Here is an 18395-nt window from a genome sequence, read left to right as displayed (position 1 = left end):
TTTCCTTAATTGGTCTCATTTATACTATTCTTCCATCAAAGAAATTATGATTGCCTATAATCTAAAAATTAGTGTTTATTTCCTCATGTGCTAAGATCAGAGAATGAGTGACAAGATTTCAAGGTTGAGTCAGGCCAATGCGTGACTCAGTGCTGTAAGACATAACTTTCTCAGTCCTAAGTCTGCTGCTGGTCTGTTGCTCCTGGGTTGGAGATGGACCCCTTGCCATGGTTCTTTTGAGCTACATGGTATAGTCACTATGGCCACTGTCACTTCCCTTATTGGTTTCTAGTTTCTGAAACTTTTTAAGGTTCTTTAAAGAATTTCTTTTTAACATATTATCTTCCCACCAAAAAGCTTTTGCATATACTAGTTTCCCTTTCTAGAATTTTCCTTCATTGGGTGCCTGGGTGAACCATTTGGATGGGTGTCTGTCTTTGGCTCAGGTCATGATCCCAGAACCTTGGGATGGAGCCCCACGTCAGACTCCCTGCTCAGTGGGGAGCCTGCTTCTCCCTCTCCCTCTTCCTCCAATCCCCCGACTTGTGCTTTTCCTCTCATTCACCTTTTCTCTAATGAATGGATAAAATCTTTAAAAAAAAAAGGTTCCCTCTGGGTGCCCTTCATCTCAAACCTATGATTTTCACGCTTCAGTAACATTTATTAATTGACTCACGCATTTGTGGCAAATCTGAAATTTGTAGGACAGGTTGTCAGGCTGGAAACTCAGGCAGGAGTTCATGCTGCAGTCTTTAGGCTGAATTTCTTCTTCTCTAGGAAACCTCAGTGTTTGCTATGAAGGCCTTCCGCTGATAGGATGAGGCCCAACCACATTATGGAAGGCAACTTAAAGTCAACTGATGGTAGAGGTTAACATTATCAGCAGAATATCTTCACAGAAACACTTAGACTAGTGTTTGACTGAATAACTGAATACTACAGGCTTGCCAAGTTAACATGTCAAATCAACCATTACAATGACCAGGATAGAAACATGTTATGAGGCAGAAAACATCATAATGACAGGGCAGTGGGACATGGGAATGGAGAGGGGACATGGGGGAGCACTTGACTTGGAATGGTCATGGGGAGATGACATTGGAACTGAGATATGGAAAAGAATCAGCTATGCCAATGGGCTATTGCATTTCTACCCATTCCCAGATGGTATGGATGCCGCTGCTTGGGGCCGTACTTTGAGAAACATGGCGGCTTAAGGGTATGCTTCTTTAATTATACAATTGGTCCTGGGACAGCCCCTTAACATCTCAGAGTGATCATGTTCCTCAATATCCCTATCTCCCATACCCTGAGAAGCTGAGACTTTTGTTGAGAAGGTAAAAATCTCAGAAGGGCAACTTTGGAAGATCCTCAGAAAGAGTGAAGCTAGAGGGCTGTTTCAGGGAAGGATGAGGCTTCCTGGAAAGTGACAGTAGACACGGATTTCGTCCATTGGTAAGGAGTGCGGTCTATGCACAGCGAAGCGGTCACGGGCTGTACCCCGTGACGGACCTGTGGAAAGAAGACTTGCCAGGATGGTGTGATTTAAGTACTCTGTTGTCAAATGATGTCCGTGTGCTTTGTGCAAAGCGGTTATTCCCTTATGATGTCCTTTTTGTGGGAGGAAAATCTTGGTGCAGGAAGGATTACAGAGAATCCAGGAGGGGACAGAGGGACGTTCAAGCCTTTGTGAACCTTACCCTCTGCGCCGCGAGTGGGCAGTACTGGGAAGACTGTGGCCGGTTGACCTGGATGACCTCCAAGGTCCTGTCTAGCCCTCACAAGCCTGTTGTCCTGGCTTCTCCTGGCGCCGTGCTCACAGTAATCCTGATTTGACAGAATTTTAAAGTTAGAGGGCTGCTTCCTTGTAACAGCTGCTGCAGAAGTGGCTGCTCGTGGTCTGTTTCCTGAGAGAATTTTCCTGATTCTGGTGGAGCCAGGACCAACCCACAAAGTCAGATGTTCTTCACAAGCCCTGCGTGCCTGACTCTCCCGTCCACCATCCAGTAGGAGGCTGCCTTTTCTGCCCTTGATCCAATTCGCGGCACGCTGCAGGGCAGGGAGCTGTGCTGAGGAGGGACTGACTTGGGAGCGGACCTGCCGGGGCCTGGTGTTCTGGGAACTGAATATACCCTTTCTTCATTTCATCTTTGCTGGACTTAATTTAGGGAGCAGTTAATGAAAAAACATGCCCCATTTCCCCCTAAGTTTTGTGTTTTTAAACACCACCACCAACAAACAACCATTTATACATACAAATGTTGCTTAAGGAGACATTTGGCTTTATACAAGGGTCAAAACCTCTCCATACAAGGGTATACACGAAACCTCTTGGAGGGCCTTTTGCTGACTAATTTAAAAAATCTAGAGTTCGACAAATGAAGAATTATGGAGGCATTTTATTCTGGTGGGCATTAGTGCGTCCTTGAAAAGAAAGAACAGATATGTTGACTTCCTTGGCTTCACAAATTTCACTCCAACTGGTCTCAACCACCAGTTACGGAATCCATTTGTTCTATTTATTGAAGGCGGTAGGGGGAAGGGGGCGCGAGAGGCCTGGATTCCTTGAAGGAACATAAATGTGACCATTATGCCGAAAAGCAGGTCTCGTGGAATATAAGAAGGGAGTATTCACTGTGCCTTTAAATTTCTGTTCTGTGGGGCTGGTTGTTTCCCTGGATGAAATGCAAAGCAAATCTCAAGACTTTCTGGTCACTTCCAAGTAATAAAGGACCTCTAGTCACTAATTAACATAACCAGTCCAATGTAAATATCAAACCATGTGAGTTTCATTTACTGTCACATCTCCTCCCCTTCCCCCGTTCAGGCCTCAAACAAGCTTGCTGCCTGCAGCAGCTGAAAGGGCAGTTGGCTTCTTTTTCCTTCTCTCACATTTGTTTCTCTTTGTGCATCTTGCCAGCTAAACGTTTCATTCCTGCGGGGTTAGAATGGCTGGTCCAGCTCAGAGGAAAGGGGGATGAAACACGGTGAGGTGGTGTCATGCTTTCTAGGTCTGGCACGTGTTAGGAACTTACTCGTGGGCGCTTTGGCTATACCCCCTGTACCCCAGCTCTGGGCATCTTTCACTCGTGGATCCGTGCACGGGTGATATCACATCCTCTGGCTGGTTATGGATGGTCCCTCCTCAGCCTCGGAATCGGCAAGGCACCTTCCGTCTCCTTCGGGCTGCCCCCTTAGGCTGAATCCAGATCGAACCTGTGTTAGTTCTTTCTGGCCGTGGCCATCATCAGCTCCATCCTTTGCTTCCACCAACTTTTGAGCATAGAGCAATCCCAGCACAGCCAGCCCTCCTGCTTGCTGTCAGAGTAGCGGGCCAGGTTGTTTCTTGAGATTTCCAGGTGGATCAGTGTGTCTGCCTGTTCTCAGCAGACACTTACCAAGTTTTCCCAGCAGTTGTATTGAGGCCGCCTTTCCAGGGCTTGCAGTGAACATGGGCATGTCTTCCATCCCAGGTGGAGGGGACAGACAGCAAACAGCTTTCTCCGAAAATCCTCTAATTCTCCAACTCCTGATCCTTATATACTCTTGATGTGTGAGAGGAGAGTGAAACCCCCATGCTACCCTTTGCTTCACCCCCTGCCCCCCAAATACCGTGTGGTGGCCTTTGATGTTACTTTGATTGTGCCATATACTGTTTAGGGATCTCAGCCCAACATTGCAACACAATGGCTCCATTTTAACATTCTGTTTGTATATCCATATTTGACCAAAAAACGTCTTTAACCTACTGACCATCAAAACACTTAATTCAGCTAATAAAAAGACTAAAATAATGAGGCTCATCGTTCTGCCTTCAGGAGTCTCCATTAGGTCATCCTGAAATGATTCCCGAACTTAGTCTTCACCTTCAAAGAGTTTATAATATTATGTAGCAAATTAACCTTATAACCTAAATAAAAGACTATATAAAGTAAATGTCATGATATTTCCCCAAAATACCTACGTAGGCAGTAAATGCTCTTAATGGTTGTGAGGATTTCGTGGTGATGGAGTAGAATGGTTGCATACAGTTATCGGTAGAGAAAGCACCTCCAAGCTAGCAGGTCTGCTCTTGGGTGTATGGGGTTAGGAGCCATCAGAGCCATTCTATTCATATGTCTTGACTTTGTCAATGTGGGGTGAATCTGTGGCCACTGGGCCACGTCATTACAGAGTTCCCAGGAATTGTTAGGAGAAGCCCATGCCTTGAAGGGAGTTGGGACTCAAGAGTTTTAGGGGAGACTCAGTGTAACTACCAGAAAGAGCCTATTTTGGCAGGGCTGGGACACTTGGACCTATGCAGGTTTCAGGGTATCTGCTGATCAGAACATGTATTTCCTGTCTATACTTCTTGGGGAATGGATATTGCTCACTATTTCAGATAGTAATAAACACCTGTAAGTGCGATATGATTCGGAACAACAGGCAAAGTGTCCCAGAAACCCTTTATCTACATGAAGCTAAATAAGAAATATGGGTAATTTCATTCATTTTTTCATTCATTCATCTGTCCATTTTTTCATTCATTCATTCATTTATTCATTCTCTTTCCATATATTTACTGAGTACGAATATGTGCCAGGCAATATGATAAGGGCCCAGCAGGATCCCAAAGGAGCACAACACTACAACAATGCATGTGTTTCAAAGTGACAGGTCCTGTAGTAGTAGATTGCGTACCTACCCACTCCTCATGGAGGATTATATCTGCTTGTTCAAGTGGTTCATCTTAGACCTATGTACTTACAATGTAAAAACACATTTTAAAAAATATTAGGAGAAGAGGATATTATCTTTAATGATAGCCTATTTGATTTTCTCTTAATGGATTTCTAAAAATCTGACATGGAGTATATTTAATTGTGGAAAGGAGTCTCAATATAAAACCTCTGTGATGTTTATTCTACAGATCACAAAACTTAAACGTACAGGACATCTGGGCTTCCTTCTAATATAAAAACAACTTATTTGGATTTTTTTGTAGACAATGAAAAATTAATCATAAATATACAACCTCTTCTTTCCATGAAAAAGACATTGAAGGTCACTATTATTGTCTTCCTATCTCTTATTAGAGCCCAGTCTCCAAATCTAGTGGTCGTATTGATTAATATGTTATAAATGGAAAGACTAAAAGATATAACTAAGGAAAATTGGGTGGTTTGTGGTTTCAACTTTACCGAGAACTTTGTGCATAGAGGGATTCTAAATTCCATTTGCCATTTGAGTGCCAAGCATTTTCGTTGTACATTAAAACATCTTTACTCCTCATATTGACGGTCTGCTTCAAAATATTTTTTATTTTTATGGAAGCCTGTCATCCTGAGATGACAACCTCAGATCTGTCAACAATCTCCAACTTATTTACAGAGGTTTCAAATCCAACGATGGATATTTACCTGCGCTGTACAATGCCTCAGTGGGAGCAATGGGAGGTGGTTTGCTGTGGGTCTGAAAACATTGTAAAAGAGTAAGAACTGGCATTTCAACAATTCATTCCCAAAACACACTGGTTTCATAAGTGAGTTTCTGTTTTTCAAGTTTACATAGCTTGTTTCTGGTGTTAATGTTCTACTCCACACCTAAGGTGCCACTATGCATGGTTATTTTTTATCCTCAGGGAAACAGTCGTGATTTGTACTGAATTTCAATGATGTTGTGTTAAGCAAACTGTCATTTTGGAAGCAGTAAGCAGCCCTTCAACAACAGCTCTTTATTTCATCTGAAACCTTTGGGCCACACAGCTCTGACCTTTATCACACTTTCCATTACCTTTAATGCATTATTAGCTTGTGCTTCTGGGGCCCCAGTCATTGTTAACTATTGGAAAAATAATGGTGAAAATGAACAAGTAGAACATGCCTTTCCTCTGTCATTGCTTTTAATCTTTGTGACAACATTTTGAGGTAGGAATTATCCCAACTTTATGGATCGTAGACTTTAATTGGTTCAAATTCACCCAACCTGCAGGTGGTAAAGATAGCATTCATACTAAAACATGTGAAAAGAGATCCAGCCTCACTGATTGTTAGAAAGTGCAAGTTGAAACTGCATGGAGATACTATTTTGAGAAAGATCAAAAAGTTCAAAGATCCGCTATATTTGTGAGGGCGTGCAGGTCCAAACTGTGTAGCCGCTAGAGAGGGTGTTTGGGCAGCGTCTGCTAAACTAGCTATTGTACATATTGACATCCGTAAGGATTGACTAATTGTAGAATTGTTGATCATGGAAAAAGACTGGGGCAAACTTAATTGCCATTAATGGGGAGCTGGTAAAATAAATTATGTTTCTTCCATGCACTAGAATACCATGCATTCATAAAAAAGAGGAGGATGTGTATGTGTATGTAACAAAATAGAAAGGTATCCAAGATATATTATTAAAGAAAACATGGGATGCCTGGGTGGTTCAGTCAGCTAAGCATCTGCCTTTGGCTCAGGTCATGATTCTAGAGTCCTGGGTTCAAGCCCTGTGTTGGGCTCCTTTCTCAGCAGGAAGCCTGCTTCTCTGTCTCCCACTCTTCATGCCTGTGTTCCCTCTCTCACTGTGTCTCCCTCTGTCAAATAAACAAATAAATAAAATCTTAAAAAACAAAACAAAAACAAAAGCCATGACACAAAACAGGATATATGCTACTATTTGTTTTTTTTCTTTAAAGAATGTAGAAGAGTGTGTGTGTGTGTGTGTGTGTGTGTGTGTTTTCTTCTTCTTCTTTTTTTTTTTTTTGATATTTTAAAATTTATTTTTTATTTATTTTCAGCATAACAGTATTCATTATTTTTGCACCACACCCAGCCGTGCCCTCTCTAATTCCCAACACCTGGTTCCCCCAACCTCCCACCCCCGCCCCTTCAAAACCCTCAGATTGTTTTTCAGAGTCCATAGTCTCTCATGGTTCACCTCCCCTTCCAATTTCCCTCAACTCCCTTCTCCTCTCCATCTCCCCTTGTCCTCCATGCTATTTGTTATGCTCCACAAATAAGTGAAACCATATGATAATTGACTCTCTCTGCTTGACTTACTTCACTCAGCATAATCTCTTCCAGTCCCGTCCATGTTGCTACAAAAGTTGGGTATTCGTCCTTTCTGATGGAGGCATAATACTCGATAGTGTATATCTGCATGAACCATCTCTGGAAGGAAACTTCTAAAAACTGTTAACATTCAGGGTGCCTGGGTGGTTCAGTTGGTTAAGCATCTGACTTTTTTTGATTTCAGCTTAGGCCATGATCTCAGGTATGTGAGATTGAGCCCTGCACTGGGTCTGTGCTGTGCATGGAGCCTGGTTGAGATTCTCTCCCCCTCTTTCCTTTTACCACTCCCCACTCTAATCAAAAGAAAAGAAAACAAAACTGTTAACATCCTTTGCCTCCAAAGGGGAAATTGGTGAGTGGCATGCAGAGGTGAGAAGAAATCTTCTCAAGATGTCTTTAAAAATAACTTTGGCCGTTTACAACAGAAACCACATTTTATGCTTAAAATGTCAAAATGAAGTAATATCTGTGAAGCAAAGGAGAGATGCTCAGTTAACAGCCACCCAGATTTACCTGAGGCCTCTGGTGAGCTTTAGATCAGTAAAGAAATCAACTCTCGTTTTGGGGATGTTTTGGTTGTCATCCTACCGATCTGATCAAAGTCACCACAATTGGTGGTCTTGTTCATACTGCTCTAGCTGGGAGGGAACAGAAATAATCCTCACCACCAACTCAGCTAACAGAGAGGTTGAGACAATCTGGTTTCCTTTGCCAACGTCTTTGAGACAATCTGGTTTTCCTTTGCCAACGTTCATCATCTGTCTCCCCAACCTGTATTAGGGGATGATGAAACCCAGGGTCATACACACAAGGCAGTCAAGGCCACTATGAGCGAGGCTCCCACGTGGTTCAGGCTGAGACTCATGAAGTTCCAGTTCAGAGTTTCTATGCAAATTCCTTTAAATGATGTGGAGAGTATAAAACCAAGGTTGTACGAGCTCTGGACCACTCAACAAATACTAGATTACCCAAAACAGGAAGTGGGTCTGTCTGGGAGCAGAGATGGCAGACCCTGTTAAGTACATGATAGTGAAGGGTGAATTTGGGTTGATTGGGAAACATTCACTACAAGGAATGCAGCATTTACTTTCAAGAATAAGCATGTCCATATTCATGAGCAAAACTGTATTTAGTTCCATCATTCTTATGCCGGCTCTGGAAAAGATACATTATCACATCAAGAAGAGTCCGAGATCCCATTTTTCATGAAAAGAAAAGCCTGTGGGAAAGGGACTGTCAGGCTTAAACTTTCGAGACATCTGAACACACATCTGATGTGTGTTCAGATGTGTTCTAGATGAACAGGCATCTAGAACACACTTTTATTACTTTTGTGTTCCCCCATCTCTAGCATCACGATGCGGGGAGGGGTGAGATCCTAGGTATTTGGAATGGTCTCACCTTCAGTTGCCCTTTGGGAAAATGGTGAGTCTCTCTGATTGGACTGCTCTGCAGCATACCCATCAGAGCCCTAACGTGGCCTCGGCACTGGTTGTGTTGTTTATATTAGATGATCAATTGCTTATGCAAGAATGAAGACTGTCCCTGGGAGGAAGAGCAGGATGTCTTTACTACAGCACTCCAAGGGTTAACCGAGGGATGGTTTGCTATCGTTCCTTTCTTTCCCTTTTGAGTTTTTCAAACCTCTTGAGAAAGACTGGCACAGGACAAACTTCACATACAGATACCTCCTCCCAGGCTCTATGCATTTCTTTTCAAGCTTCCATGCTTCCACAAGTAGAGATTTTTTCGGTTTGGTAAGATTTCCTTTTTTAAAATTCAAATATCTGCATATCAGGTAAGAATAGAAATTAGTACGATCAGATGTATTTCTGCAAACTGAGCAAACGAGAGTTTTGATGGGATGGGGAGTTGGGAGGGTGAGGGAGGTGTTCATCTAGAACTTGAACTCTTGATGAACTCGTGTTCGTCTTGAACCCCACCGACATCCACGAAGGGCCCTGGGATGTTTGTGTTGAGGTCAGCGATGGGGCTGCTGAAAAGGAAGCTAAGGGAGTTGAGGACACACATGTAAGAGAGAACACATTGGCTAGGCAGACATCTTTTTTTTTTTTTTTAATTTTTAATTTTTTATAAACATATATTTTTATCCCCAGGGGTACAGTTCTGTGAATCACCAGGTTTGCACACTTCACAGCACTCACCAAAGCACATACACTCCCCAATGTCCATAATCCCACCCACTTCTCCCAAACCCCCTCCCCCCAGCAACCCTCAGTTTGTTTTGTGAGATTAAGAGTCACTTATGGTTTGTCTCCCTCCCAATCCCATCTTGTTTCATTGATTCTTCTCCTACCCCCTTAAGCCTCCATGTTGCATCACCACTTCCTCATATCAGGGAGATCATATGATAGTTGTCTTTCTCTGCTGGACTTATTGAAGGCAGACATCTTTTTAACGTTAGGATTCTGGGTCTCAGTGGGTTGACCCACATTGATTAGGGCTGGCTCGCAAACACTTCAGAGAAGAGAGAGGCTTACCAGTGGGTAAGGAAGGGTAGAGATGTATTAAGGACAAAAGATTGAGGGGAAGGGCAAGATAGAGCAAAGGAGGAAATTGCTCTTTGTACAACATTACAAACATTAACATTTGGCATAAAAGTCTATAGAATTACTGTTTTTTTGTCTTTATAGTGAAAAAAGCTGCTGGCAAATTTACTGAACATAATGTCTTTCCTCAAGAATTGGCCAAAAGTTTGCCACTAAAGTTTTCTGAATCTCTGAGTGTTTATAATGTGAGTGCCAATAATCTTTCCAGTTCTTTTAAGAGGCTGTGGTTTTTAGGAAGGCTAGCACGTTTTGATCATAAAGCGGTTTTCTTGACAAGTACCATAGCAAAATGGGAAGAATTTTTAAGTCTTTCAAACTGAATTCTCTTGATAATTGATCTATACCAAAACAACGAATCTTTTTGGTTAAAGGTACTATAATTTGCAAGTTTGTACAATTTAGCAGATACAAGAAGAATTTAAAGTTTTTTGTTCATTTGTTTGTTTTTTGTTTTGTTTTTAGCTAGAAAGTTTGATTCAAATGCTGTTGTCCTAAGAGTCAGATCTAAATGAACTCTTTTCTGAGGAGTAATGGATGGGAGTTGCATAACTCATTTCTTCATGTTATAAAGCAAGTTATTTCTCTGACCACTAGTCGTTTCAATGTTTTTAACTTATTTTCTCAAATCCTTCTCCACATTTCTTTACCAGTGATTTGGGAACGTGGAAGCAGTCTTGTGTTTTCCAAAGAGCTGGGAATTTCTAAGACTCTAAGAATAGCCCACTGAGCCACAAAGTTTATGTCTTAATTTGATTTATCCTAATCATGACCCACACTAAGAGAGGAAACAAGGCAGTATTCACCTGGAGCTGCTGGGATTGGGTAGAAAGCATGATGTATCCTAACTTTGAAGGCCCAAGTACTGGTCCGGTTCCCCTAGCCATACGACTTTTTGCAAGTCTCCTATGTCTTTTTGGGTCACAGTTTCCTTGTAAATGTAATGGAGAGATTGGGCTTCATAATGCATAAAGGGACCATCGACTCTAATGGCCTGATTGTTATGCGATAAGAAATCAGATTTGTTTAGGAAATAGGAATCTGCTTCCAAACTTTCCCCTAAGCTCTCGTTCTAAAGTCTAGCCATTATATCCATTCCTTTTGTGTTAAGTTATTGAGGAAGTCAGTTAACAATGCAAATGTGATATCTGGAGGGGTGTAAGCATTCATTTTTCTTTTCTTTTCTTTTTTAAAAGATTTTATTTATTTATTTGACAGAGAGAGAGACCACAAGTAGGCAAAGAGGCAGGCAGAGAGAGAGAGAGAGGGGGAAGCAGGCCTCCCGCTGAGCAGAGAGCCCCACATGGGGCTCGATCCCAGGACCTTGAGGTCATGACCTGAGCCAAAGGCGGAGGCTTTAACCCACTGAGCCACCCAGGTGCCCCGGCATTCATTTTTTAAACAATGTTTATTGGGGGTCAGCTCCACATCAGGCATTATACTAGGCAATGGACCCATGACTTGGAAAAAGAGAAGATACAGAGAAACACACAGGAAATTCCAAGAGCATGATAGGGGCTATAACTGGAGATGTTTAGGGAGCTATGCGCATTTACAGGAGAAGCACCCATTAGGAAATCCAGGAGATCAAGGAGCGCTTCCTGGTAGCTGTAGATGTCTCAAGGGAGACTTGGAGGATGGACAGGACTAAGTCTGGTGAAAGAATGGGAAGAAGATTCCGGATAGGGACGCCTGGGTGGCTCAGTCAGTTAAGTGTCTGCCTTTGGCTCAGGTCATGAACCAGCATCCTAGGATCGAGTCCCACATCGGGCTCCTTGCTTCGTGGGGAGCGTGCTTCTCCCTCTGCCTCTGCTGCCACTCTGCCTGCCTGTGCACGCTCACTCTCTCTCTCTCTGGCAAATAAATAAATAAAATCTTAAAAAAAAAAAAAAAAAGAAGAAGAAGATTCCCGATAGAGTCAACCACACTGTGACCATTTAGACTTAGAATCCAGAGGGTTAGAAGAACTTGAAAGGAATTTAATATGGCAGGAGCACAATACCTATGCTAAAATGGGTACAGACTCTGGAAAAATGAGAAAATGATTGAAGTTCTTTTACTGTTGAGGAAGATTACTCTTCTTGCAGAGTGGACAGTGAAAGGACAAGTTTAGAGGCACAGCTTGGGAGAGAAGAGAATGGCCTGAAAACAATAACAAGGATGAGAAAAGAGAGTAGAGCAGTCAGGGAGATGGCAGGAAAGATTTGTGATGGGTCAAATGTAGGGAGTGAAAAAAATACGTTAGGGCTGCAGACTGGATTTTTTCTGCCATGTTACACAGTTACATGAAGGCAATGCCATTTGCTGAGCTAGGAGACAGAATGTAGAGTAAGTCTGGGGAAAAAACAAGTTAATTTTGGCCAAGTTAAATCTCAAATGGCCCGTCCATAGTAGGTGTTCAATAAATGCTTGTTGAACAAATGAAAATGCAAGTAAAAATGTCTAACAGGTATCTAGAATTGTGGCTTTCCTAGTCAGCAAGGAGATCTTGGGAGATATCTATTTTTAAGTCTTCCATGTACAGAGGGAACCTAAAATCCAGGGGAAGGAGTACAGAGCAGACAGGAGGGCCGAGCGCCTGAATCTGGAGGAGTATCAGTACTTGAGTAGAGAGGCAGAGATGCTTTCGGAAGTGGCAGAGTAGGAAGGATCATTAACTAGGACTAAACACTAACCTCCTAGAGGTTAAGTTCTGTGAGGGCAGAGATATTCATTTGGCTTATATTTGGGTGGCTGCTGTGGACAGAATTGGGTCTCTTTAAAATTCATATGAGGAAGTCCTAACCTCCAAGCTTACTGTGTCTGGAATTAGGATCTTTGGAGGGTAATTAAGGTTAAATGAGGTTATAAGGGTAGAGTCCTAATCCAATAGGACTGTGGTCTTATAAGAAGAAGAGAGCACTCTGTCTGCTCTGCAAGGACACAGGGAGAAGGCAGCTGTCTGAAAGCCTGGAAGTGAGCCCTCAATAGAGTCTGATCATGCAGGCACCCTTATCTCAGACTTCCAGTTTCCAGAACGGTAAGAACATACATGTCTCTTTTTAAGCCATCTAGACTACGGTATTTTGTTATGGCATCCTGAGCTAACTAAGATAGTGTCCAACACTTAGAAATGATCCTGGTAAATAGTAAGGAATCAACATTTTAAAAATTGAGATGTATTTGACATAACATTATATTACTGATCTATGCTTTTGAGCCAATTGAATGAATGAGTCATTCCCTGAGGTGCTCACAAGTATATAACTTCCTTGAGACAGTGTGTTTGTCATTGAAGGGGTTGGCAAAAATGATAAGCATTGACTAGCACAGAGGTCCTGGGTGCTCAGGGGGAGTGGGACGGAACCAATTATCCAGATGAGGATGGTAATAAAATAGGAAGAAAGACCTGAAAAGGTTCAACATGCACAAATCTCCTTTTTTTACCATTTGGCTAAGGCTGGTTCTGAAACTGGGCAAGGTTCTTGGTTGATTACTAACTGTGTGTGCAGTGTGTGTGTGTGTGCGTGCGTGCATGCACGCAAAGGCTCTCCTCCACATTAGATTGGACTGTTTGAACCAAGGTAAATTCTGGCCCAATCTGGATACTGCCCTCTATAGAGGCTATCTTAAGCCGGCAATGAGATATCTCAAGTACGTAACCGATAAAGGGAGGAAGAGGGACACAGTGTAATAATAATTGGAATAATTGGAATTCTTTTATAATTCATGGCACTTAGAGTGAAAGAGTACTTTCTGAAGTGTCTTCTGCCACATGCAGGATAAGTAAATTATATGAAAAAGATTCTAAAATACTTAAAAAATTTTTTCAAGAAAATATAAGATGAAAGTTACTAAATTCTGTTAAGCTGGAGAATTAAATCTGTGTCACACACTGATTCACAGTTCAGAGTTGCCATTCTGCCTGACAACCCCAAATTCAAACTATCTCTATCACCTCCTGGGTAGGAAGCCAGGAAATGGCCAATGAATCCCAGGGTTCATGAGACTAAGGACCTTGGGGTTTGATTCTTGGCTTTTAAGTTATTTTATTAAAAAAAATTTTTTTTAGAGTTGCAGTGGGAAGAAAAGGCTGTTTAAGAACACGTTAATGAATACTGATTCTACTTGGCTTCTTATTACCTTGTATCTGTGCAGGCTTATGTAACATTTGGTCATGTAAAAAGCCTGTTATGCTTAAAAAGGTCCAATAGATACAGTGTTAGTAAAACTCTGTGGTCTTAAAGGAGGTGACCCCAGGGAAAGGATTCCCACTGAGAGAAGGTTAGCTCTATGTTTTGATGCCTTGGCAAAACCATGTGCCCAGCACATGCCTGGTTGTGTCATTGGGTGGAAATGGGGTGTACGTGCTCTAATTTGTCCATATTCTGGGCAGGAGGTAAAATAAATCTATGGTGATAGAAATTAGGACAGTAGTTGCCTATAGGGGTTAGGGGTTGACTAGTGCAGGGCATGAAGAGAACTTTCTGGAGTGATGGAAATACTCTGTCACCTCACTGAGATGGTTGCCACAAGGGCATACCCATTTATCTAAACTAACCAGCTATACACATTAAGATACGTGCATTTCACTGCATATAAATTTCTCATTATACAACTAAAATCTAAGTTCAGTTGAATAAAAGTCTAGGAGCTAATCAAAAACGTTTAAAACAACGAGACAGAATTATTTTTAAAATGAGTGAAACTTAAAAGAAAATTCTTCATTTTTCTTTTACTTTGGAGGAAATGGATGATGTCAAATAAATGCACAAGACAAGATCCCAAACAGAGCATTTTAATTTTTTTTCTTACAGAGAGAAAGCACATGTGTGCCGCACGAGTAGAGAGGGAAGGGCAGAAGGAGAGGGAGAGAGAGAATCCTAAGCAGGCTCCACATACAGCATGGAACCCAACATAGGGCTGGATCTCATGACCCTGAGATCATGACCTGAGCTGAAATCAAGAGACAGATGCTTAACTGACTGAGCCACCCTGTGCACCCCCAAACATAATTTTTTTTTAAGATTTTATTTTATTTATTTGACAGACAGAGATCACAAGTAGGCAGAGAAGCAGACAGAGAGAGTGGAAGGGAAGCAGGTTCCCTGCCGAGCAGAGAGCCCGGTGCGGGGTTCAATCCCAGGACCCTGGGATCATGACCTGAGCAGAAGGCAGAGGCTTTAACCCACTGAGCCACCCAGGCGCCCCCAAATAGAATTTTTAATGAAAGTAAAGATCAGTTTGGACACAACTGGATCTTCATGTTTTGAAGTGAAGGAACCATCTCTAGTACCATAAGCTGTTTTGGAAATAATTCCACATTTATTCCTTCCATGTTTCTGTTGGAGGAATAATGTTTTTGTAAATGTAAAAAGCTTTTAATGGAGCTAGAGAAGAAGCTATGTTTGGTCATAGTATTATCTGGTTACAAACTAAAAATTCAGAACTCTCTTGTGAGTCCTGCTGCCAAGAATTGCAGGCTTAATCTTCAGGATTGTATGAATTTGAATTTTGACTTTATGGCCTCAGTTGCTATGAGGATACAAAGATAATCCTTTAGCAAAAACACTTTTGAAAATGGTAGAATGTTACATGGAAAGTTGGATTTTAGCGATAGTTATCAGATAGATGGGATCCTATTTTCTTGTTCTAAGTATCTGGCTTAATAAATTAGCCAATATTTGATGACCTGATATGACCAGGCACAGTCAGCAAGTTCCCAAATAACTCTACGCAAGCTTGTTCTCAAGGTGCTTCTGAGCAGGACAAGGGGATTAAAAAAATAAATTAATAACTCATTCAAGGAAGAATGTAATAAATGCATAGAATATCATTGATGTTCAGTGGAGAGGAAATTCCTTTTTATTTTTTTAAAGGTTTTATTTATTTATTTGACAGACGGAGATCATAAGTAGGCAGAGAAGCAGGCAGAGAGAGAGGAGGAAGCAGGCTCCCTGCTGAGTAGAGAGCCTGATGCAGGGCTTGATCCCAGGACCCTGGGATCATGACCTGGGCCAAAAGCAGAGGCTTTAACCCACTGAGCCACCCAGGTGCCTCAGGAAATTCCTTTTTAAAAAGGAATAAGGATTATGGATGTGGTGGCATTTGGGCTGGACCTTGAAAAAAGGGTGCTTGCCCTGACAAGTGAGCAAAGCAGGGGTTGTAGGCAGAGAGAATGTCATCAGGAAAGCTGTGAGTGTTTGGAACGCTGGGGTTTTGTTTGGCTGGAGCATAGGGCTAGGGGTCCGATGAGATACAGGAGGCAGGAGGAAGGCCTGAACCCCTGGGGGAGCTATGATCTGGGGAAAGGGTAGAGCCAGGTCATCAGAGGATAGATCCTAAAGCAATAAGAACCCAGGAGCTAAAAGGCAGCAGAATTTAAGACGTAGGGAGAAGGAAGAGGCAGATAGTTCCCCGGGAGCCTCTTACAAGTCAGGTAATGAGGGCTGAAGAAGCCTGATGGAAACGTGGAGGGAGGGGGGAGGCAGCACATCTAGAAATAAGGTGAGAGAGGGAGAGACAGCCGGCAGAGAAGTCTGAGAGATGATCTTCTGGCGGCTCTGACTGGAGGGACAGTGATGCTGTGCATAGCCCATAGTTGAGAGGAGCGTCATGTTTGTGGGAGAAAGAGTGATGACTCATAATTTGAGCCAGCCAGAAAAGCCCGGGAGATGCTGGAAAAGCGGGTCCGGAGGTGCACTCAGCGGTGGAGCTGGAGGGAGAGGCACCGGACCAACCCTTCTTCCCCTGCCAATGCCCGCAGTCATGGCCGTGGGGGGAGCAGGTGCCCTGTGACCTCGAGGAGAGGGCTGAGGGGAGAGCTGGGTGGTTTGCCGAGGAAGTGAAGGGAAACTGGCAAGCTGCAGGACGTCTTCCAGCCCCGTCCCCAAGCCTGGGAGATGAATCTGACCAGGAAGAGGGAAGAGAATGCTGGAGAGAAAGCATTCAAGAAAACTGCCTTTAGTGGACTGACCTTGCCTGCTGGTCTTGGAGTGATCAAAGTCTACTAAGATTATTATAGTCTTCTTCGTTTTTCCTGCTTTTTTCCCTTCTTCCTTCCTACACATCCACATTTTTGGACTGGCCTAGTGCATGGGTGGCCACTGTTGACCTAAGGAGGAATTAGGATTCACCACTGTCACCTACAAAGAGGTACTGTCTTTTCAATATTTGCCTTTACAGCCGATTGTGTAGGGATTGCCTCTCTGCTCCACTATTACAGTGTTTGGGGTCTTTTAAAACATGAAATTTATATTTACAATATGACAACATTAAAGTTTTTATAACTCTTTATATATATATGTATACACATATGTATACATATATATATATATGTATAAAACTTCTAACTTTTTTCTCTGTACTGCTCTGGAGAGCCACTCATAGTATCTTGGTTACTGCAGAGGGTCCCAGGGCCAGAGACGGCCACTCCTGGCATTGTGATTAGAGTCATTTAATATCCAAGGCCATGACTAATGTCTGGCAACAAAGGTTCCACTAGGTGTCCCGTGTCCTGGGACCTTGGGTGAGGGCACAAAGAGAACACCTCATTATTGTGTGTCAGTACCACGGTCGGGAGAAAAGTTGAGGACCAGGTGGGTCCATCCAGGACACCACTGTGGTATGCGAGCCCCCCCCGTTCTCCGTGATCAATGCCAGTACACCCAGAAAGCCTAAAATCCATTTAAAACAGAGGTACCCACCTTTGTCTTATCTTCATACCCCAGGCTTTTAATAATATATTTTTTTCTGTATGTTTACAGAAAGCAGTCAACTGAGCTATTCGTGGAAAGGTTTGTGGGTTTGGTTAACGAGGTGGAGGAGTATTACATTTCAGCTGGAAACACATCCCTAGAATGCCAAAACATTTATTCCAAAGTCTGGTTTCCTGGTGCAATCGGAGGCACGGCAATAGTGTGTCTGTTCAGAGACTGGGGTGGGGGGGTGGGGGGAGGTGGGGGGGCCGGGGCCAGCAAGGCATCTGATCCAAGTGTATTCCAGAAGGCTTTTATTGTTAAATTATATTCTTCAGGAAAAACCGCCCATGTCACATTTTGTAAATTTGATATCTATACACTTTTGACTGGCATTCTATTTTAGCCATAAGCCTATGATTTACAGCAAGCCTGTTTTCCCTCTTGCTTAGGGTGGCAGCAGAAAGGATGGGGTGCTTCCCAGGCTCCGAGGATAAGGAACAAGCGGGGTTGGGGTTTTGTTTCCCCCCCAAGAAGGCTGACTCTGGCCGTGCCACTCCGCTCCCCCCCACCGCACACCCGAGCACACAGCAAGCTTCCCTTCACTCCCCACTGCCATTCATCCAGCTCAGCGCTGCCGCCCAGCTGCTGTGTTTGCCGGGAGGGGCTGCCCAGTGCCCTGCCTACTGGCTGCTTCCCGGATCCCTGCCATTCCACACACAAACACATCCACACACGCTCTGCCTCGCTCACACACGGAGCTACGCGCACATGCGAGCACATTCCTTCCTTCCCTCTCACTGCCTCAGCCCTTGACTTCTACAAGCCCATGGAACATTTCTGGAAAGACGCTCTTGATCCAGCAGGGTAGGATTGTTTTGATTTCTCTTTTTGTAGCTTTAGCATCTTGAGAAAGCAACTTACCTTTCTGGCCAGTGTCTGTATCCTAGCAGGGAGATGAGGATTCGCTGTTTTCAGTGGGTTTGTGTGTGTATCTCCGTTTTTTTCCCAGGACTTGGAGGATTCTTTGTGTAATTCATGTGCAATTTGGCGGGTGCTGATTTTTAAGAGCCCTATGAAGTGCTTTTGCATGTGTTTAAAAAAGACATTTGAAAATT

General features: G+C 43.0%; 1 protein-coding gene across 7 annotated transcripts in view; it reads left to right on the top strand.

Annotated features, from left to right (window-relative positions):
- Positions 1 to 18395, top strand: part of ESR1 (estrogen receptor 1) — a 427341-nt gene that overhangs the window by 104921 nt on the left and 304025 nt on the right. The window contains exon 1 of one of the 7 annotated variants that reach the window (XM_059176759.1): positions 18000 to 18144. The exons of the other annotated variants lie outside the window; for them this stretch is intronic. The gene's annotated coding sequence lies outside the window, so the exon portion shown is untranslated. Of the gene's footprint in view, positions 1 to 17999; positions 18145 to 18395 lie in introns of those variants that run through there. 7 annotated transcript variants of the gene reach the window in all.

This window comes from Mustela lutreola, chromosome 6, assembly GCF_030435805.1.
Source record: "Mustela lutreola isolate mMusLut2 chromosome 6, mMusLut2.pri, whole genome shotgun sequence".
NCBI lineage: Eukaryota > Metazoa > Chordata > Mammalia > Carnivora > Mustelidae > Mustela > Mustela lutreola.
Note: the sequence above shows the minus strand (reverse complement) of the source record. Positions and strands in the feature narration are given on the sequence as shown.